This window comes from Heterodontus francisci, chromosome 18 (assembly GCF_036365525.1).
Source record: "Heterodontus francisci isolate sHetFra1 chromosome 18, sHetFra1.hap1, whole genome shotgun sequence".
In the NCBI taxonomy this organism is placed as follows: domain Eukaryota; kingdom Metazoa; phylum Chordata; class Chondrichthyes; order Heterodontiformes; family Heterodontidae; genus Heterodontus; species Heterodontus francisci.
Window position 1 is genome coordinate 74,194,427 of NC_090388.1, and position 18,904 is coordinate 74,213,330.

General features: G+C 45.8%; 1 protein-coding gene across 2 annotated transcripts in view; it reads right to left on the minus strand.

The window, feature by feature from the left end:
- Positions 1-18,904, minus strand: part of LOC137379721 (contactin-1-like) — a 934,724-nt gene that overhangs the window by 760,133 nt on the left and 155,687 nt on the right. For both annotated transcript variants that reach the window (XM_068050989.1, XM_068050987.1), the window contains one exon: positions 13,021-13,073. The gene's annotated coding sequence lies outside the window, so the exon portion shown is untranslated. The remainder of the gene's footprint in view (positions 1-13,020; positions 13,074-18,904) is intronic.

Here is an 18,904-nt window from a genome sequence, read left to right on the forward strand (position 1 = left end):
GCCAGACAAACTTTAAAACTGTGCATCATTTACACAAGTTCTGCATCGAAGTTCTGATTTACACTATTGTGCCGGCATTAAACATGAGACCTGCGGTTACACATCCCATTTGTCAAGTCTTTTAGCACGTCAGATAACCAATAATTTTGAAAACTGATTCACTGTTGTTTTGTAGGCAAACAGGGCATCGACTTCACATACTGCGGCACAGTGGCGCAGTGGTTAGCACCGCAGCCTCACAACTTCAGCGACCCGGGTTTGGTTCTGGGTACTGCCTGTGCGGAGTTTGCAAGTTCTCCTTGTGACCGCGTGGGTTTCCTCCGGGTGCTCCCATTTCCTCCCACATGCCAAAGACTTGCAGGTTGATAGATAAAGTGGCCATTGTAAAAAAAATTGCCCCTAGTGCAGGTAGGTGGTAGGAGAATTGAGGGGAGGTGGGGATGTGAGAGGGAAAAATGGGATTAATATAGGATTAGTATAAATGGGTGCTTGATAGTCGGCATGGACTCGGTGGGCCAAAGGGCCTGTTTCGGTGCTGTATCTCTCTATGACTATGACTCTATATAGCAAGATCCCATGAACAGCAAATAAGATGAAGATCAAGTAAACCTGTTTTGATAGTGTTATTTGAGGGAAGAATATTGGCCAGAAGAACAGGAAATCGTTGGGGAAAAAACCCTGGAATCCACTTGTACCACTGCAGCAGACATAGAAATAATGAACAGTCCAAACTCTTTAGTCAGCCTAGATTTTTCAGCATCACCCTCACCTCATTTATTTCCAACGACTTAATGCTGCTACTAAATGACAAGGACAGAAGGGAAATATAGACTGTTTCAGGATCTATGAAGCTCATCCCACTGCTGTAGGCAGGTAAACCGACAACTACACATCCCAAAACCATTGGACAGATATACTTGTGGTTTTCTTTCAAATGGAAGCTGGTTTCTTTGAAGAACTCAAAGAAAAGCAATCCTATCCCATGATGCAGAAGATCAATTTCACCATCCAGGTAGATGGACAGTGAACAGCAGTCCTTTGGCTGGCTGTTTCATTTGCTTTTGACACCTGACTTGCAGATCAAATAGCTTCATTTCAAGAAAGAGATTACCTGACAGACATCTGCAAGTTTTACACAGATTTAACACCTCAAAAGGCAGAAGGGAATTTCTGAAACGGTTAGGTTGTGTGTACATGTATGGACTTCTGTTCTGGAAACCAAGTGGCCCAGACAGCTTCTCATAGAGACATAACTACCCTTAAATGGCAATTGCAAGTTGATCTCTCTTTATGAAAAGGAATTGAACTATGGGAGTCCACCTTAATGCATATCTAAGTGTTGAATACAGATGCTTTGCAGGTCAGTGCATTGCGCCCATCACGAGCTATGTATATGCAAGTATTATGATGTCATTGAGTCATTTATGGCATAATTGGAGGCCATTCAGCCCATTAAGTCCTTGCTATCTCTCTGCAGAGCCATCAAGTAAATCGCACTCCCCCACTCGATCCCCATAGAACTGTAGGTTTATTTCCTTCAAGCAGCCAACCAATTTCCTTTTGAAATCATTCATCGTCTCTGCTTCCACCCCCATAGTGGGTAGCGAGTTCCAGGTCATTACCCCTCGCTGTATAAAGAAGTTCTTCCTCACATTCCCCTGCATCGCTTGCTCAAAACCTTCAATCTGTATCCCGTAGTCCTTGTACCATCAGTTAATGGGAACAGTTTTTTCTTTGTCTACCTTATCCAAACCTGTCATAATCTTGTACATCTCTTCAAATTTCCTCTCAACCTCCTTTGCTCCAAGGAGAACAACCTCAGCTTTTCCAACTTAACCTTGTAACTAAAATCCTCCATCCCTCTCCAGGACCCTCACATCCTTGCTAAAGTGCAGTGGCCACAACATTTTTCAATTCTTTCATGGGATGTGGGCATTGCTGGCTAGGCCAGCATTTGTTGCCCATCCCTAATTGCCCTTGAGAAGGTGGTTATGAGCTGCCTTCTTGAACCGCTGCAGTCCTTCTGGATGCAATACTCCAGTCGAGGTCTAACCAGAGCTTTATAAAGGTTCAGCAAAACTTCCCTGCTTTTGTACTCAATGCCTCTATTTATGAAGCTCAAATTCCCATATGCTTTGCTAACCACTCTCGCAATATGTCCTGCCAGCTTCAAAGATCGATGCACATGCACCCCCAGGTCCCTCTGTTCCTGCACACTCTTTAGAACTATGCCATTAAGTCTATATTGCCTCTCCCTATTCCTTTTGCCAAAATACATCACCTCACACTTATCTGTAGTAAATTCCATCTGCCACCTTTCTGCCCATTCTGCTAGCCTATCTATGTCCTATTGCAGGTGGTTCATAACATCATCACTGTCACTCCTTCAAGTTCAGTATCATTAGCAAATTTTGAGATTCTACTCTGTATCCCAAGACCCAAGTCATTTATATATAGCAAAAAAAGCAGTGGTCCTAGCACTGACCCTTTGAGAACAACACTGTCTACCAACCTCTAGTCTGAAAAATAACCATTTACCATGACTTGTTTTCTGTCCTTGAGCCAATTTCTATCCAATTGGACACTGATCCTCCTATTCCATGGGCCTCAATTTTATTAATCAGCCTTTTATGTGGTACTTTTTCCAAACGCTTTCTTAAAATCCATAGAGATAACATCCACCTAATTCCCTTCATCAACCTTTTCTGTTATTTCATCAAAAAGTTCAATTAGATTGGTCGAACATGATCTGCCTTTTACAAGTCCATGCTGGCTATCCTTAATTAACTCAAATCTCTCCAAGTGCCTGTTGGTTTTTTTTTTCCATGATTATTGTTTCTAAAACCTTACTCACTGATGTTAAACAAACTGGCCTGTAGTTGCGAGGACTGTCCCTACACCCTTTCTTGAATGAGGGTGTCACATTTGGCACTCTCCAATCCTCTGGTACCACCCCTGTATCTAGGGAAGATTGGAAGATTGTGGCAAGCAGAACTATAAATAGTTCTTTCCTGTTTTTGTCCTTTTGGAAAGTAGACCACAATCATTTCAGTTAATTTTAGAGTCCACATCATCAGCAAATTCATAAAATTATTGAATGGTTAGGGTATAGGAGGCCATTCTGCCCATCGTGTCCACGCTGTCTTTCTGCAAGAGCAGCTCACCGAGTCCCACTCTCCCGCCTTTTCCCACAGCCCTGCAAATTTTTTCTGTTCAGATAATCATCCAATTCATTTTTGAAAGCCATGATTGAATCTGCCTCCACCACACTCTCAGGCAGTGCATTCCAGATCCTAACCACTCGCTACATAAAAAAAATTTTCCTCATGTCGCTGTTGGTTCTTATGGCAATCACCTTATATTGGTGTCCTCTGGTTCTCAACCCTTCCGCCAGCAGGAACAGTCTTTCCCTATATACTCTGTCTGGACCCCTCATGATTTTGAGCATCTCTATCAAATCTCCTCCTAATCTTCTCTTCTCCAAGGAGAACAGACCCAGCTTCTCTAATCCATTCACATAACTGAAGTTTCTCATTCCTGGAACCATTCTCTGAAATCTTTTCTGCAGCCTCTCAAAAGCCGTCACACCCTTCCTAAAGTGTGGCATCCAGAATTGGTTGTAATACTCCGGTTGAGGCCAAACCAGTGTTTTCTAAAGATTCATCATAATTTCCTTGCTTTTGCACTCTATGACCAAATTATAAAGGCCAGCATCCCGTATGCTTTGTGAACCATTTTCTCGACCTGCCCTACCATCTTCAATGATCTGTGCTCAAACACCACCAGATCCCTCTGCTCCTGCACCCACTTCAGAATTGCACCCTCTAATTTATGTTGCCTCTCCTCATTCTTAATACTAAAATGTATCACTTCACACTTCTCTGCATTAAGTTTCATGTGCCATGGGGAGGGGAGGGGGAATGGACACAGAAGGGGGATGGACACAGAGGGGGGGTGGACACAGAGCGGGGGAGAGGGGGAGAGAGGGATGGACAGAGAGAGGGGGGAAAGAGAGATCAAGATCACTCCTGACAGATGGACATCTATTCCGAATTCTCCACATCGCTACATCAAGGCAGACATTGACTACTTGTGCAAGCAAAAACAATGGCAGGTATCTCACTAAGTAGGGAGAAATGGGTTTTAAATCAGACTGTGTTTTGATGGCTTTAGGTTGGCTACACACTTAATGTACAGATTAATTGCCCTCAAGTCCGTGGCTGAGTCAATAACTTTGTCAAATGTCTGTGGTGCAACATGTTGGTGCCTATCCCTGATCCAAGTGCCTGTTAATTTTGTCCCAAATTATAATTTCTACAAGTTTTCCCAGCACCGAGATTAAACTGACTAACCTGTAGTTGTTGGGCATGTCCTTACACCCTTTTTTGAACAAGGGTGTAACATTTGCAATTTTCTAGTCCTCTGGCTCCATCCCTGTAACTAAGGAGGACTGGAATATTATGGCCAGTGCCATCCTATCCGGTCCTGGGTCATCTTTAAGTACAGCCAGCCTTTCTAATACCTCCTCCTTTATCACTTTTAAGCCCATCCAGTGTCTTAACCATCTCCTCTTTCACTATGACTTAGGCAGCATCTTCTTCCCTGACAAAGACAAATGCAAAGTGCTCATTTAGTACCTTGGCCATGCCCTCTGCCTCCATGTGAATTCTCCTTTTCGGTCCCTAATCAGCCCCACTCCTCTTTTTACCATCTTTTTACTATTTATGTGCCAATAAAAGGGAATCCTAAAATCTTCTATGTCAATTTAAACAACATCCAAAATAAAAACAGTCTTTGGACACAATATAACATGTTAACATTACTACTTATGCAGTCGAATTACTAAAGATGAGCAGGGATTTGAATTTGTGAAGCACTGTGACCTAAACTTAACCAATTCGGATCTGTTGGTTCAAAATTGATTAGGTAGCCTAGAGAGTAAATGTGCATTGTGGTACCATGCTGCTGTCTAAAAGGTGCCAGGTTCAAATTTCTGGCATCGTGAATCTCAGCCAGGGAATTAACCAGTGTTACAACTGACACTCAAATATTCATGGGCTAAGAAGGTGCAAAGGAAATGCCCAAGGTCTCTGCTCCTGCTCTCGATTAAGTAGCAACAGAACGCTAAAACTACACAGGTAAAAGAACACAATTTTGGGGGCTTATTGAGCAGAAAATTCCCCCGATGTTCATCTCCTTGCTGTTTGTAGGAGCTAACTGCATGCCAAGTCGCTGCATTTCAGAGTAACCCATCCAGTGTGTGCGTAACTGTTCCAAGATGTTTCTGAAAGAACAAAGAATAAAGAACAGTACAGCACAGGAACAGGCCATTCGGCCCTCCAAGCCTGCGCCGATCTTGATGCCTGCCTAAACTAAAACCTTCTGCACTTCCAGAGTCCGTATCCCTCTATTCCCATCCTAGTCATGTATTTGTCAAGATGCCTCTTAAACGTCTCTATGGTACCTGCTTCCACCACCACCCCCGGCAACAAGTTCCAGGCACTCACCACCCTCTGTGTAAAGAACTTGCCTCGCACATCCCCTCTAAACTTTGCCCCTCTCACCTTAAACCTATGTCCCCTAGTAACTGACTCTTCCACCCTGGGAAAAAGCTTCTGACTATCCACTCTGTCCATGCCGCTTATAACTTTGTAAACCTCTATCATGTCGCTCCTCCACCAGGTGTTACATAAATGGAAGATATTTATGCCATTGGGTGCAATGGCACAACACACACCTGTACTGGTATCTATTGCAATATCTATTTTCTGCCTCATGAGGGTGCAATTGAGCACCTGGCAACTGATAGGTGCCCTTATATCACCACCTTCTTTGGCCTCCTTATCGCGAGAGACAATGGATAAGCGCCTGGAGGTGGTCAGTGGTTTGTGAAGCAGCGCCTGGAGTGGCTATAAAGGCCAATTCTAGAGTGACAGGTTCTTCCACAGGTGCTGCAGATAAAATTGGTTGTCGGGGCTGTTACACAGTTGATATATCACCACCAAGTGGCTGAAATCAGGCACAACAAAATGATGCACTGGAACACAGCGCCATCGAATGGCAGGAGGCAGTTACTACAACAATTTGCCGGTCAGTCAAGTTTCAAGGTTGAATTTTCTCTGAAGAGATGTCCTTCACAAAGAGGGACAATGGAAACTCAATTACAAGAAAATGAAGTCAACAAAGTCTCTGGAAGAAGTAATGCCTGTCTTGCTGTCCTTAATCTCCGTCTGGACCTATAACATACAAAAATAAATCGACCGATTATGACAGAAGCAGCGTTGCTGCAGAAAAGGAGACTTGCATTTCTATAGCACCTTTCACAACCACCAGACATCGCAAAGTATTTTACAGCCAATGAAGTACTTCTGAAGTGTAGCCACTGTTGTAGATTAGGAAACGTGGCAGCTAATTTGTGCATAGCAGGCTCCCACAAACAGCAATGTGATAATGACCAAATAATCTGTTTTCATGATACTGATTGAGGGTTAAATATTGTCCAGGACACTGGGGATAACTCCCCTGATCTTCTTCAAAACAATGTCATGGAATCTTTTATCTTCACCTGAGAAGGAAGATGGGATGTTGCACCTCTGACAGTACAGCTCTCCCTCAGTACTGCACTGGAGTGTCAGCCCAGATTTTTTTGCTGCAGAAAGGCAGCAATCAAAGCCCAAGAGCACTTAACGCATTTCAACCTCCCTGTGAACCTCCCCTTCCGATGGCAGTAACCAGGCCATTTATTTCCTTCAGCAGTCCTTACGATTAAAGCAACATCAAAATGCGGGTTTCAATACTGAGAAGGGAGGCTCTCAATTTAAAAGGTCATAAACCATTTTAGAGCAGAGCAAAGCTTTTCGCATCAGTCAGAGCACAAGGATCATTCCAGCTGAACTTGTTTGTATTGAAATGATTGTTAATGACTTGTTGGAGCTTAATTGCTCACTACACAATTTGGGAACCAGACTCAACAGAAATATATGGCAAGTCCCAACATTATGTTCCCCACCCCTTTTCCTTCCGTCTCCTCCCTACCTCTCTCCTCTTGACACAGACTATTTTTCATGTAGCAACAGTCCTTCAATATCTCTCCAAGTGGCCATTCTTTGATCAGTGTCAGGACAGCCAGTGTTGGCGAGCCTTTTAAATCTGCAGGGGTCCGATCAGGCGAGCCTCACTTGTATCTATCTCTGTAAATCACATACACCCCCACCGAAACTTCCATTCCTCCGACATTAAATTTGCAGAATAAATGAACCCTTATAAATCGGCAGAAATTTCAACTGGAAAAGAAAGGCTTTGATAACTGCAAACTGGCCCCAAAGAAACACCAATACTTGGAAGGTTAGAGGTGCAAAAGACCATTTTCCTATGCAGGGGAACTAACCAAAGCAACTATTCAATACCAAAACATTAAACTGACAATCAAATCTCAGTATTGCACTCGAGCTACAAGAGTAGAACAAGAGAGGACAGGTTGATCCAATGGAAAGCAAATTTATATTGCTATTAGGAACTCTTCTTCACAAAGAGAATGGGCAACCCATACTTACAGGTAGAACTGGAAGACAAAACTCCTCAAGAACCCTTTACACACTAGGTTGGGAGGGGGGTTTGGTGAGATGGGGACGGGGTGGGTCTGTAGGGTCGTCCGGTATGGCTGAGCTCAGATGAGCCAAACAGTCTCCCTCATTCAGACCCATCTTGTAATCAAGGTTCAAAGAATAAGAACAATTCACAAAATAGCAGCAGCAAGCCAACAATCAGCTGCACACAAAACCCCACAGCAACAGACTGGTGGAGTGGTGGGGGTGGGAAAGGGAAGAAATTAAATATTTAGGAAGCAAATTCCTATGTGAATTCATCATCCATACTGACACTGGGGAATTAAAAACATTAGGGTGGTGTTCACTCTTTAGCCAAACAGGTTTCCAGTTTCTACCCTGAGAAATCTGAAGCTCAGAGCTCAGTCTGGAGAGAGAATGAGGCTCTGAAGGTTTCTGCACCGATGTTAATGACACTATAAAAGTATCAACTCAGGAAAGACTGAACAAGCCCTTTTACCTAGAACACAGAAGACTGAGAAATGGGCTAACAGAGGTGTTTAAAATGTTTTTATTTCTTCACGGGACGTGAGCATCACTGGAAAGGTCAACAATTATTGCCCTTGATGAGATGATAGTGAGCTGCCTGCTTGAACCTTTGCAGTCCATGTGGGGTAGGTACACCCAGAGTGCTATTGGGGAGGGAGTTCCAGGATTTTGACCCAGTGACAGTGAAGGAACAGCGATATAGTTCCAAATCAGGATGGTGTGTGACTTGGACGGGAACTTGCAGGTGGTGGTGTTCCCATGCATCTGCTGCCCTTGTCCTTCTAGGTGGTAGAGGTCGCGGGTTTGGAAGGTGCTGTCTAAGGAGCCTTGGTGAGTTGCTGCAGTGCATCTTGGAGATGGTACACACTACTGCCACTGTGTGTTGGTGGTGGAGGGAGTGAATGTTGAAGGTGGTGGATGGGGTGGCAATCAAGTGGGCTGCCTTGTCCTGGATGGTGTCGAGCTTCTTGAGTGTTGTTGGAGCTGCACCCATCCAGGCAAGTGGAGAGTATTCCATCACACTCCTGACTTGTGCCTTGTAGATGGTGGACAGGCTTTGGGGAGTCAGGAGGTGAGTTACTCGCCTCAGGATTCCCAGTCTCTGACCTGCTCTCGTAGCCACAGCATTTATATGGTTACTCCTGTTCAGTTTCTGGTCAATGGTAACCCCAGATGTTGATGGTGGACAATTAAATAACAGTAATGTTGTTGAACAATATTGAAACATTTAGAGGAAGCTAGATATATACACGAGGAAAAAAAGAATAGCATATAGGGTAGGGGGAAAATGAAGTACAGTGGAAGGTGATTTAGCTGGACCATAAACAAGAGCACAGATCAGCTGGGCCAAATGGCCTGTTTTTGTGCTGTAATTTTATGTTGTAAGTGTAAGTTGTTGTCACTGTGGAAAGGGCCACCAGCTGATCACCGGGAAGCAGTGCTGCAGGAGTGTCAAACAGCCTAGGCTCAGTATCTGCCATCTTTCAATAACAGCAATTACAAGAAAAAGGCCAGGGAGGGGTGGGGGAGGGGGGTGGCGATAGGAAAATGGAGGAAAGAAATAGGTTCAAAATTTTTTAAAAACACACACCTAATCTATTTAGAGCCTGAAATGCAATATTTCTGTTTGACAGTAACAAATAGTTTTAAAGAAAAGCAAATATTTTGGTCATCCTTGAGCCCCAAGAGGATTTTGAAACCTAATTTAGTCTTTGTAAAGAGAGAAAAAGCAAGAGTTGACTCAATCTATTGGCAGTGCATTACCTGGTAACCACACCACCTGCAGTCATTCCTGATAGGATAAGAACTCGGAATCAGATTCCTGGAGTTTCTATTACCACAAATCCAATACTAACGTAATGTTAGATAAAATCACAACAGACTACACAGCAGCAATGAAATCTCTGGTTAAATTACTGCACTCTGGCACTAAGTAAAGAAGGGAACGGTTTGGCTGCAACATCAGGACCCAGCAGACTAGCTAGAGTCAGACATCTTGAGCTCGCCCAAGTTGTGCCTCAAATTGCTCGCTGGTGCCCAGCAAATCAGCCAAAAAATAAGAACCCAGCATCCAGACAATATGTTCACGGGAAGGCAGCTATAAAAAGGTAGAAAATACTGTTGGATAATCCTGATCACTTTTAATAGTTGATGTGTGGATGCCAGAGACAGTAATATATCTGACAATTATCTACATTTATTATTGTTTCAAAGCATTCATCTTAACACTACTTACACAGCATTGCATCCCAGTCTTGAGTCCAGAAAATGCACGTGCAACAAACTCTCCAGGGATTGTGAGCGATTTCCTGTCCAGTTCCACTCGTCTCCTCCCCATGAAGTTAGCTGAAGTTCCTAATTGAGTCTTGCTTTGTAACCCTCATTTTTACTGTTTTAGCAAATCAGACATCCTCATCATTAACTGGCCCATTATCTAATTCCTGTTGAGTTTTAATGTCATCTCCCTGCTCCAATGTAATTTCATCAACTTTAGGTTCTTATCTTTCTGAACTATGACATTACTCAGGAGTGTCATTACAATCTAAGATAGGATCTGCATTACACACTTTACATCTACTCAGGTTATTTCACCAAAACACCAACAACGTTCGTTTCTATAACACCTTAAACCTAATAAAATGTCCCAAGGCACTTCAGAGGAGTGTCATCAAACAAAATTTGATATCGAAGCACAAGATATTAGAACACCTGAGAAAAGCTTGGTCAAAGAGGTAAGTTTTCAAGGAGCTTGATAAAGGAGAAAAGAGGAGAGAAGTGGAGAAGTTTATGGATGGAATTCCAGAGCATTGGGCTTAAGCAGCTGAAGGCACGGCCAGCAATGGTGGCGTGGTTAAAATCGGAGATGTGCAAGAGGCCAAAATTAGAGGAGCACATAAGTCTGAGGGCTGGAGGAGATTACAGAGACATGGGCCAGCAAGTCATAGAAGGATCTGAAAACATGGATGGGGATTGTAAAAATCGATACATTGTTTACCAGGAACCAATGTAGGTCAGCAAGCACAGGGGTGATGGGTGAATGGGATTCTGTTCAAGTTAGGACACAGGCAGCACAGCTTTGGATGACCTTGAGTTTACAGAAAGTAGAACGTGGAAGGCTGAACTGGAATGCGCTGGAATAGTCAAGCCTAATGGTAACGAAGGCATGAATGAGGGTTTCAGCAGCAGGCGATCTGAGGCAGAGGTGGAGTCAGTCGATGTTGTAGTGGTGGAAATAGACGGTCTTAGTGATGGCAGAGATATGTGGGGAATCTCATCTCAAACTAAGGCTGCAAACTGTCTGGTTCAGCCTCAGACTGTTGCCAGGGAGAGGGATGGAGTTGGTGGCTAGAGTACAGAGTTTGTGGCGGGGACCAAAAACAATGGCTCCGGTCTTCCCAGTATTTAATTGGAGGAAATTAATGCTCATCCAGTACTGGATGTCAGATAAGCAGACTGATAGTTTAGCAACAATGGAGGAGTCAAGCGAGGTAGTGGAGAGGTAGAACTCGGTGTCGTCAGCGTACATGTCAAAATTGGCACTGTGCTTTCAGATGGTGTTGCAGAGGGGCAGCATGTACATGAGAAATAGGAGGGGCCAAAGATAGAGCCTTGGGGGACACCAGGGGTAACAGTGCAAGAGCAGGGAGAGAAGCCATTGCAGGTGATTCTCTGGCTATGATTTGATAGATAAGAATGGAACTGTGAATACAGTCTCACCAAGCTGGATGACTGTAGGAAGGCTTTGTAATGTTCCCACATTAACTGTTGCCTTTGTTCCATATTAAAAGCAACATAAAAGCTCACCTATATTCTTATAAATGCTCCTAGTGATGACCCAACACACTATTCTCCTTCTCTACACTTTCTCATCTAAGGTTGTCTCCTGACTTCTGGATCTAACAACCGCGGATTCTACTGAAGAGGTCTTCCTGATTTCTAGACAGGTCCGTATCCAATAAATAACAGACAAGTACCATCTCAACTCACCCTCACCCTCTGCCGAACACACCAGCCTCCAGGAACAGCTGGACTTCTGCAACTGATCTGCTTCCCATCCAAACAGCTGGAACACAGCTGGGAGCAGTAGGAAACTCTGAGGGCTCCCACACCAGCTCCTGCAGGGAGTTGCCCAGATGGAGACATGTCCACTGGCCCTCACCCCTCAAGATCCTAACAATTACCCTGGCGCTTGAACACCAATGTTGAGTTGCCAGCCCAATGCAACAGCAGAGGCTCCATTGACTGTCAGCTCATTCATGCCTTCTTTACTGCTCAGGCACAGAAGCAGAACTTACCACTCACTGCATTCCCTGTCACTGACCCAGACAGCAGCACAGTCTCCAGAAACTTAAGAAACATCTTCAACCACCAGATGTTCATATTAGCAGCCCTTGCAAAACCAACTGCACAATGTTCAAAACTGCCCCTGGAGGACCAGGCCACTTATAACAATTGTGACCCAAGCCATGGTGTTTGCAATGTGGAATTGCCTTCCACAAAAAGAGTTGAAGCAGCCTCTGAATTTCTGTTAGAAGAGAACTGGTTACTTGAAAAGAAGAAATATTTAGGGATCAAGCAGGAGAGTGGGATTAGAGGAGGTCATTCACGCAGATAAAACCACCAGCTCAATAATGAAGGGCCAAGTGGTGCGTTGTGCTGTAATATTCCATGATTCTGTTATTGGACAGCCCAACTATAGGGACTCACAGCCTGAAATCTAGCCAGAACAGACAGCCCATGACCAGACATGGAGATCAAAGCCTCCAAAAGCACCCTTTACACAGCTCATCCTTTCAAGGATTCCCACAGGACTCGACAAAAACCCAGAACATTTCATAGTCATACCACCATCATCAGCTTCTCTGAAAATTCCACATGGTATACCTCAAAGGAGAAGTCTCTGGCACATTCACCATGAATGGATTCTGAACTTGGCATCGCCAGCCTTGGCCAACTTACAATGGCCTAGATTATCCCTTTCCAACAGTTGCCAGAAATATTTCACCTCCCCCAAACATAGTCAAAATCTTTGCCGCTAAATGAAACACTTCCACCAGGCTTCAACATGTGCCAGAACCTCCGACGTATGCCAATTCTCCTCTGCCAAATGCTAATGGCCACATCTTTTATTAAAGTAACTGTCTCCTAATTTTGAATTGAACAGTCTAGGTTTGCAGGCAGCAACAAAATGGAGGCAGTAAAATTCTCTATTTTTAGTCACTGCATTTAAAATGCAGGACTACATTCACGTCTGACTGAATCTGTTTGGTGGCCATGCCATTTATTCTTTTTAGTAAGCCTTCCTCTCCTGTCCAGTTTTAGGCTGGGCATGTGCCACAGAGAGATGGGCCCTGGCACAGTTCACATGAAGTTTATTTACCCAACACTCCCCATTAATGGACATCTAGCACTGGTAGAATCATCTAACCTGTAAATGATCAGGGATTGCAGATCATCATCTCAGTACACTCTCCCGATATCCTGAAAAGCAAAGAAAGACAGACTTGCATTTATATAGCTCCTTTCACAACCTCAGGATGTCATAAAGCATTTTACAGCCAATAAAGTACTTTTAAAATATAATCACTGCTGTAATGTTGGAAACGTGTCAGCCAATTGGTGCACAACGAGATCCCACAGACAGCAATAAGATAATGACCAGAATAATCGATTTGGTGGCATGAGTTGAGGGACAAATATTGGGCAGGACACTAGGGCCAACTCCCCTGTTTTTCTAATACTATCGTAGGATCTTTTAGGTTCACTCGAGATGGCATCAGGGCCCTGGTTTAACATCTGATCTGATCAACAGCACCCGCCCAATACTACACTGGAGTATCAGCCTTGATTTTGTGCTCAAGTTTCCAGAGTTGAACTCAAACCCACAACCTTCTGACTCAAGAGGCAAGAGTGATAGTATGAGCCACGGATGCCACCTTTGCTACATTCAAGACAAGGAAGAGGTTCACTGGTTTACATGATGTTTGTTAAAGCACAGACTAACAATGTGTTGATGCATTTCACTAATTCCATCATTACCCAAGACAAGCCGAGTAAATGCTGGTTAATATTTGACAGTTCTGCACTCCGGTGTTGATGACATTGGGAAATTAAGTGCCAGTCGAACTGGAGACAAAAATACAGAAAAAAATTAAAATGGTTATGCAGCTAAAAGCTGAGCATGATACACATCCTAAGTTGAATTTAGTGCAGCTGTTTGGAAAGGGAATGGAGGCATACGGGGCTGGAGAATAGCGTTGGATGCATCCACCCGTAAATCTGACATCGCGACATTGTTTCCTGATCTAGCCAGCAGCAGAAAGCACCAAGGTGGTGTTACTGCTCCAACATGAAAGAAGTGCAATTTAAATTGAAGAATATGTAGTTATAAACATGAGCATGTAATTCTAAGCGATTCAATGGAGGGCTTGGAATTAAGTGGAGGATGGCTGGCCCTCACGTGCCTTCAGATCCCTGTCCACTGAAAACTGGCGGCACCGAGTTGCGACCTCAGTGCCGCAATGGGTCGGCAGCCATGGCCAGTACTGGGTGGGGAACAGGAAGGAGTGGAGGACATTGTCAGCCAACTGTGCTGTGCGCTCTGCATGGGTAGGCTTGTTCTCAAGTGGCAGCACCGGGTCACATGGGTCACATACATCCTGTCTTTTTGGACCCCTGTGGCATGATGCGGCACCTCCGATGGAGGGAGGGCCAAGAGGCAGCTGTGCCTGCCCATGAAGCTCCAAGATGAGAGCAGCAGCAGCCGGCCATGACAAGAAAGGCCCACCTGCACCACAGAATGTACCAGACTCGACTTAGCTATCTCCAAATATCCGAGCAACATTGTCAACGAAGACTACAGCTCTCCAGGCAGGCCATCACTGACTTACGCGTCCTACTCCAGAAGCAGTTACAATCTGTGGGATTTGGGGGTCCATGGCCTTGAAGATCACCGTGGCACTTAACTTTATGCGTCTAGATAATTCCAAGGATCCACTAGGAACATGTGCGGGGTCACCCAGGGTGCAGCCCACCACTGCATCAAGGTGACCAATGCCCTGTTCAAGTGGGCTGGCGACTGTGTGCTCTACCAGACAGACCCTGACAGTCAGGCCGAGTGGACCATCAGATTCGGGGCCATCGCTGGATTTCCTCAGGTGCAAGGTGTGATAGACTGCACGCATGTGGCCATCGAGGCTCCAATGGACCAGTCAGCTACCTTCATTAACAGGAAGGACTTTGATTCCATCAATGTTCAGTTGGTCTGCAACCACCAAAAGCGTTTACTGCCAGTGTGTGCCCACTTCCCAGGAAGCAGCCACGACGTCTACATACTTCGGCAGTAGCAAGTGCCACAGCTTTTCAGGCCCTCCACTTGCCTTCAGGGCTTGATTCACAGGGACAAAGGCTACTTATTGAAGACATGGCTACTCACACCGGTGAAGAACTCTCAGAATGCAGCAGAGGAGAGCTACAGCACTTGCCACGGCTCCACCTGAGCGTCCATCAAGCAGGCCATTGGGATGCTGAAGATGAAATTCTGGTGCCTGGACTGACCCAGCGGAGCCCTGCTGTGTGCCCCAGCGAGGGTCTCACGTATCGTGCTGGTCTGCTGTGCTCTGAGCAATCTAGCACTGCAGAGGGACGATCGCCTTGCATCACGAGGATATGACCGAGCGACATTCCTCATCCGACAAAGAGGACGCAGAGGAGGGTGATCAGCAGGCTGCACTGGATGTTGAACCTCTTGCACCAGAGGCCAGGCACATTGAGCGACGGGCCAATGAGTCAAGAGACAATCTCATACTTCCCCTCTCAGAGTAATAACAATAAATACTCACCTCAATGCATGCAGTCTGTCACCTCCTTCCTATTTGTGTTCCATGCCTAGCATCCAGCAGAACCACACACTATAACCCATGGGAGATGCTAATCAAATGAGGGCTGTGCCTACATTGGCATCCACTACAGGGGAAAGGTGAAGTTAGCAGCTCACAATTATGGTCTGATAGAATAATCACTTTTACATGATGAAAGTTAATTTCAGAAACAAAAGAAATTTATATGAGAAAACGTGGCAAATTTCAAACACCCGTGAAACTCCAAGTGCATCTAGGTGGTTTTCTTTATACGTCTACGAGTGCTTCTACGAGGTGTGACCCCCTGCGCTAGCAGCTGGGCTGGAGGCAGGCTGCTGCTCAGGCTGTGCCCCTTGGCCTGTGATGACTTTGGTGGCCATTCTCTGGCTGCCTGAGGCCTCCGGCTGCCTTAGAGTTTTCTGCACTGGTGCAGGACTCTCCTCAGACGTTACGGCTGCTGGAGCTAGGCTCACTGGTAGAGGGGCTGAGAAGCTGGAGTCCACACTTGGAGCACCCTGAGGGGAGCCCCCCAGCTGCGGAGGTCACCCTCTTCTCCTCCCTTTCAAGGGGCATTTGAACCTCCCAGCTAACCAGAGAAGGACAAGGAGCCTCGTCCTCTCACCTTGCCACTGCTACATCGAGGTCATAAGCAATGGTGTGCATTTGTGGGATCTGGCTCTCAATGAGGGTCACCAACCTCTCAATGGAAGATGCCTTGCAATCACATACCTGAGACATGGAAGCACTCATGGCATGGATGGACTCCTCCATCATCTGCTCATGGCTGCATATTGCCTCTGGCCTCGCCAGACCTCTCTCTGCAACTCCAGCATGCCCTGCGCTATCGACACCAGTCTCATCATCAGCCTGGGACTCAGCATGGGCCTGGCCATCCAGAGTCCTTCGACTAGCAGAAGCCTCAGCCAGCTGCTCCCGTGTGCAGTGCTCTCACTGGCTTGTGACACTTATTCCACAGCCGAGCAGAAACCCACCAGGGTGAAAGTATCTGCGATGGTCGAAGGTGCAGGACAGTGCATCCTCTGGAATTATGTCCCCCTTCTGCTGGAGTCTCCTGCAGACACCGACCTGCAGGAGAGAACACAAACATGTGGGGGTTAGGCTGTGTAGAACTCGTCATGGCAACCATGCATGATGTGGGTCTCCTGAAGTGAACTGTATATTGATGGGTCAATCCTCAGTCTCTTGTGCGGAGACTCCAGACTCTCCATCAGCTATTGAGTGGCCGCCCTGGATCCCCGCCAATTCAAGTACTTCCTCCTCAGCTATTGAGAGAGATCGATGATATGGTTTACCTTCGCCAGTCCGGGATCGGGATGTCTCCCTGCAAGTGGAAAGAGGTAGACAGTCATAACTCGTAGAGAGATCAACATGACAGTTCTGCTAGTGTCAGCCCCTCGTCCCCTACTGGAGTATCCTATATAACGCCTGCTCCCGTCTGCTCTCAGGCAAGTTAATGGGGTAAGCTGTGAAAGGAGGTGGCCTGCAGCTGAGATGCAGCCATGCATCTGTCACGATGAGGTGATGCTTAACCTCCCAGCGCCGTAGTGGTGCCTCCCTCCTCATGTCCCGTTTCCTCCTGCGTAGCCACTTGCAATTCCTAAAAAGCAGAGAGTTATGGAGCAGTCACCTTGGCAAAATGCAGGAGGTTGTTGACCCCATCGTGGCACTGTACCCAGGTCCAAGGGGCGGGGTGGGGTGGGGGGGGGGGGGGGGGGGGGGGGAACACCACGGCTGCTGAACTCCTCAGCGATCTCCATCCAGGCTTGCTTGGCCAGGCAAGATGACCTCTTCTTGCTGGGGAAGAGGACTTCCTGCCTTTCCCTTGCAGCCTGGAGGAGAACCTCGAAAGAGGCATCGTTAAACTGTGGGGCCCCCCCTCTGTCTTACCTCTGTCATCCTGAAGGGTCCGACTCCGGGGTAGGGGGAGTGGGGGGGGGGGGGGAGGTCCAGGAGTCACAACCGCAACGGCTTCAGCAGAGATCACTGCAATTGAGTCCAAGGCAACATTGCAAGCAGGGCTGGCAGGGATTTAAAATATGACACCAGCACCTATTCCGGAGACATCCAACACTGTATTCGGCATCTCACATCCTACCCCCACCGTGTGATTGGCCGGGTCCGGCGCCTCCATTATTATAATTGGCCGGGTCCGGCGCCTTCATTATTATAATTGGCTGGGTCCAGCGCCTCCATTATTATAGTTGGTTGGGTCTGGTGCCTCCATTATTATAATTGGCTGGGTCTGGTGCCTCCATTATTATAATTGGCTGGGTCCGGCGCCTCCATTATTATAATTGGCTGTGCAACTCATGATCACGGTGGGCCAGCCGCCCATATAACTAACCGGGACAGTGTCCATTTCCAGGTCTGCCACCGGGGCCTACAACAGGCTAAGTTCAGCCTTCGGCCTGCACGTTAATTTTTCACACTGCACAATTAAAAGAAATGTCAGCCTTTCGACTGACCTTTGAAAGCTTTGTGTGCTCCTTGACAACAACCCAACACTTCACATCACAGAATGATAATTCAGTGCTTCAGAATTACCTTCAAAAGATGTTATTGATCAAGTCCCAGGGTGACAGGAGCCAAGTTAGAACATTCAAAAGAAAACATTCTTTCAGATCACCAGATATGAAACAAATGCAGCAATATTCATGTGCACTAAGTCATTGAGAGTATTTATACTCCATAGTTTTATAATTATTCTTTTCATTTTACAGCAACACAGTGTTTCACAAGCAGTATGGTTTGCTGAGTTAATATGGATGGCAGACTGGCATAGCGAGGGATACTGACGCAAAGGTTTCTGTAGCTAACTCCCCCCCTTGGTTCACCCAGTTTATCCAATGAGTAGCTGACCATTCAGATTTAAATCTCACTTTATGGCAGCGATAGAGGGCAATACCATGGACATGAGCTCTAGAGAGTATATTCAACCAGGGTTGCTGCACCAGATGGCTATCCAGGGACTCCTACTGGAAGTGTGCAGGTGGGACAGTGAAACAGGGCAATATCAGGCTTGGCTCTGAAATCACTCACTGTCTAGGCAAGGAGACTACCACCTCCAAGGGACAACTCTCTAGCTCCATACTTTGAGAATCCTGGATTCTTGCTAAATCCCATGTACACATGACCATTATTTTAATCAGTAATTACTGTCCATCATTTTCCAGTCCTCACTGGATACAGATGTGGTGCCGGAGGATTGGAAAACTGCTAACTTTGTACCTTTGTTTAAAAAGGGAGCAAGGGATAGACCAAATAATTACAGGCCCGTCAGTCTAACCTCAGCAGTGGGCAAATTATTGGAATCAATTCTGAGAGACAGGATAAACTGCCACTTAGGGCACAGATTAACCAAGGATAGTCAGCATGGATTTGTGAAGGGAAGATCTTGTCTGACTAACCTGATCGAATTTTTTTGAAGAACTA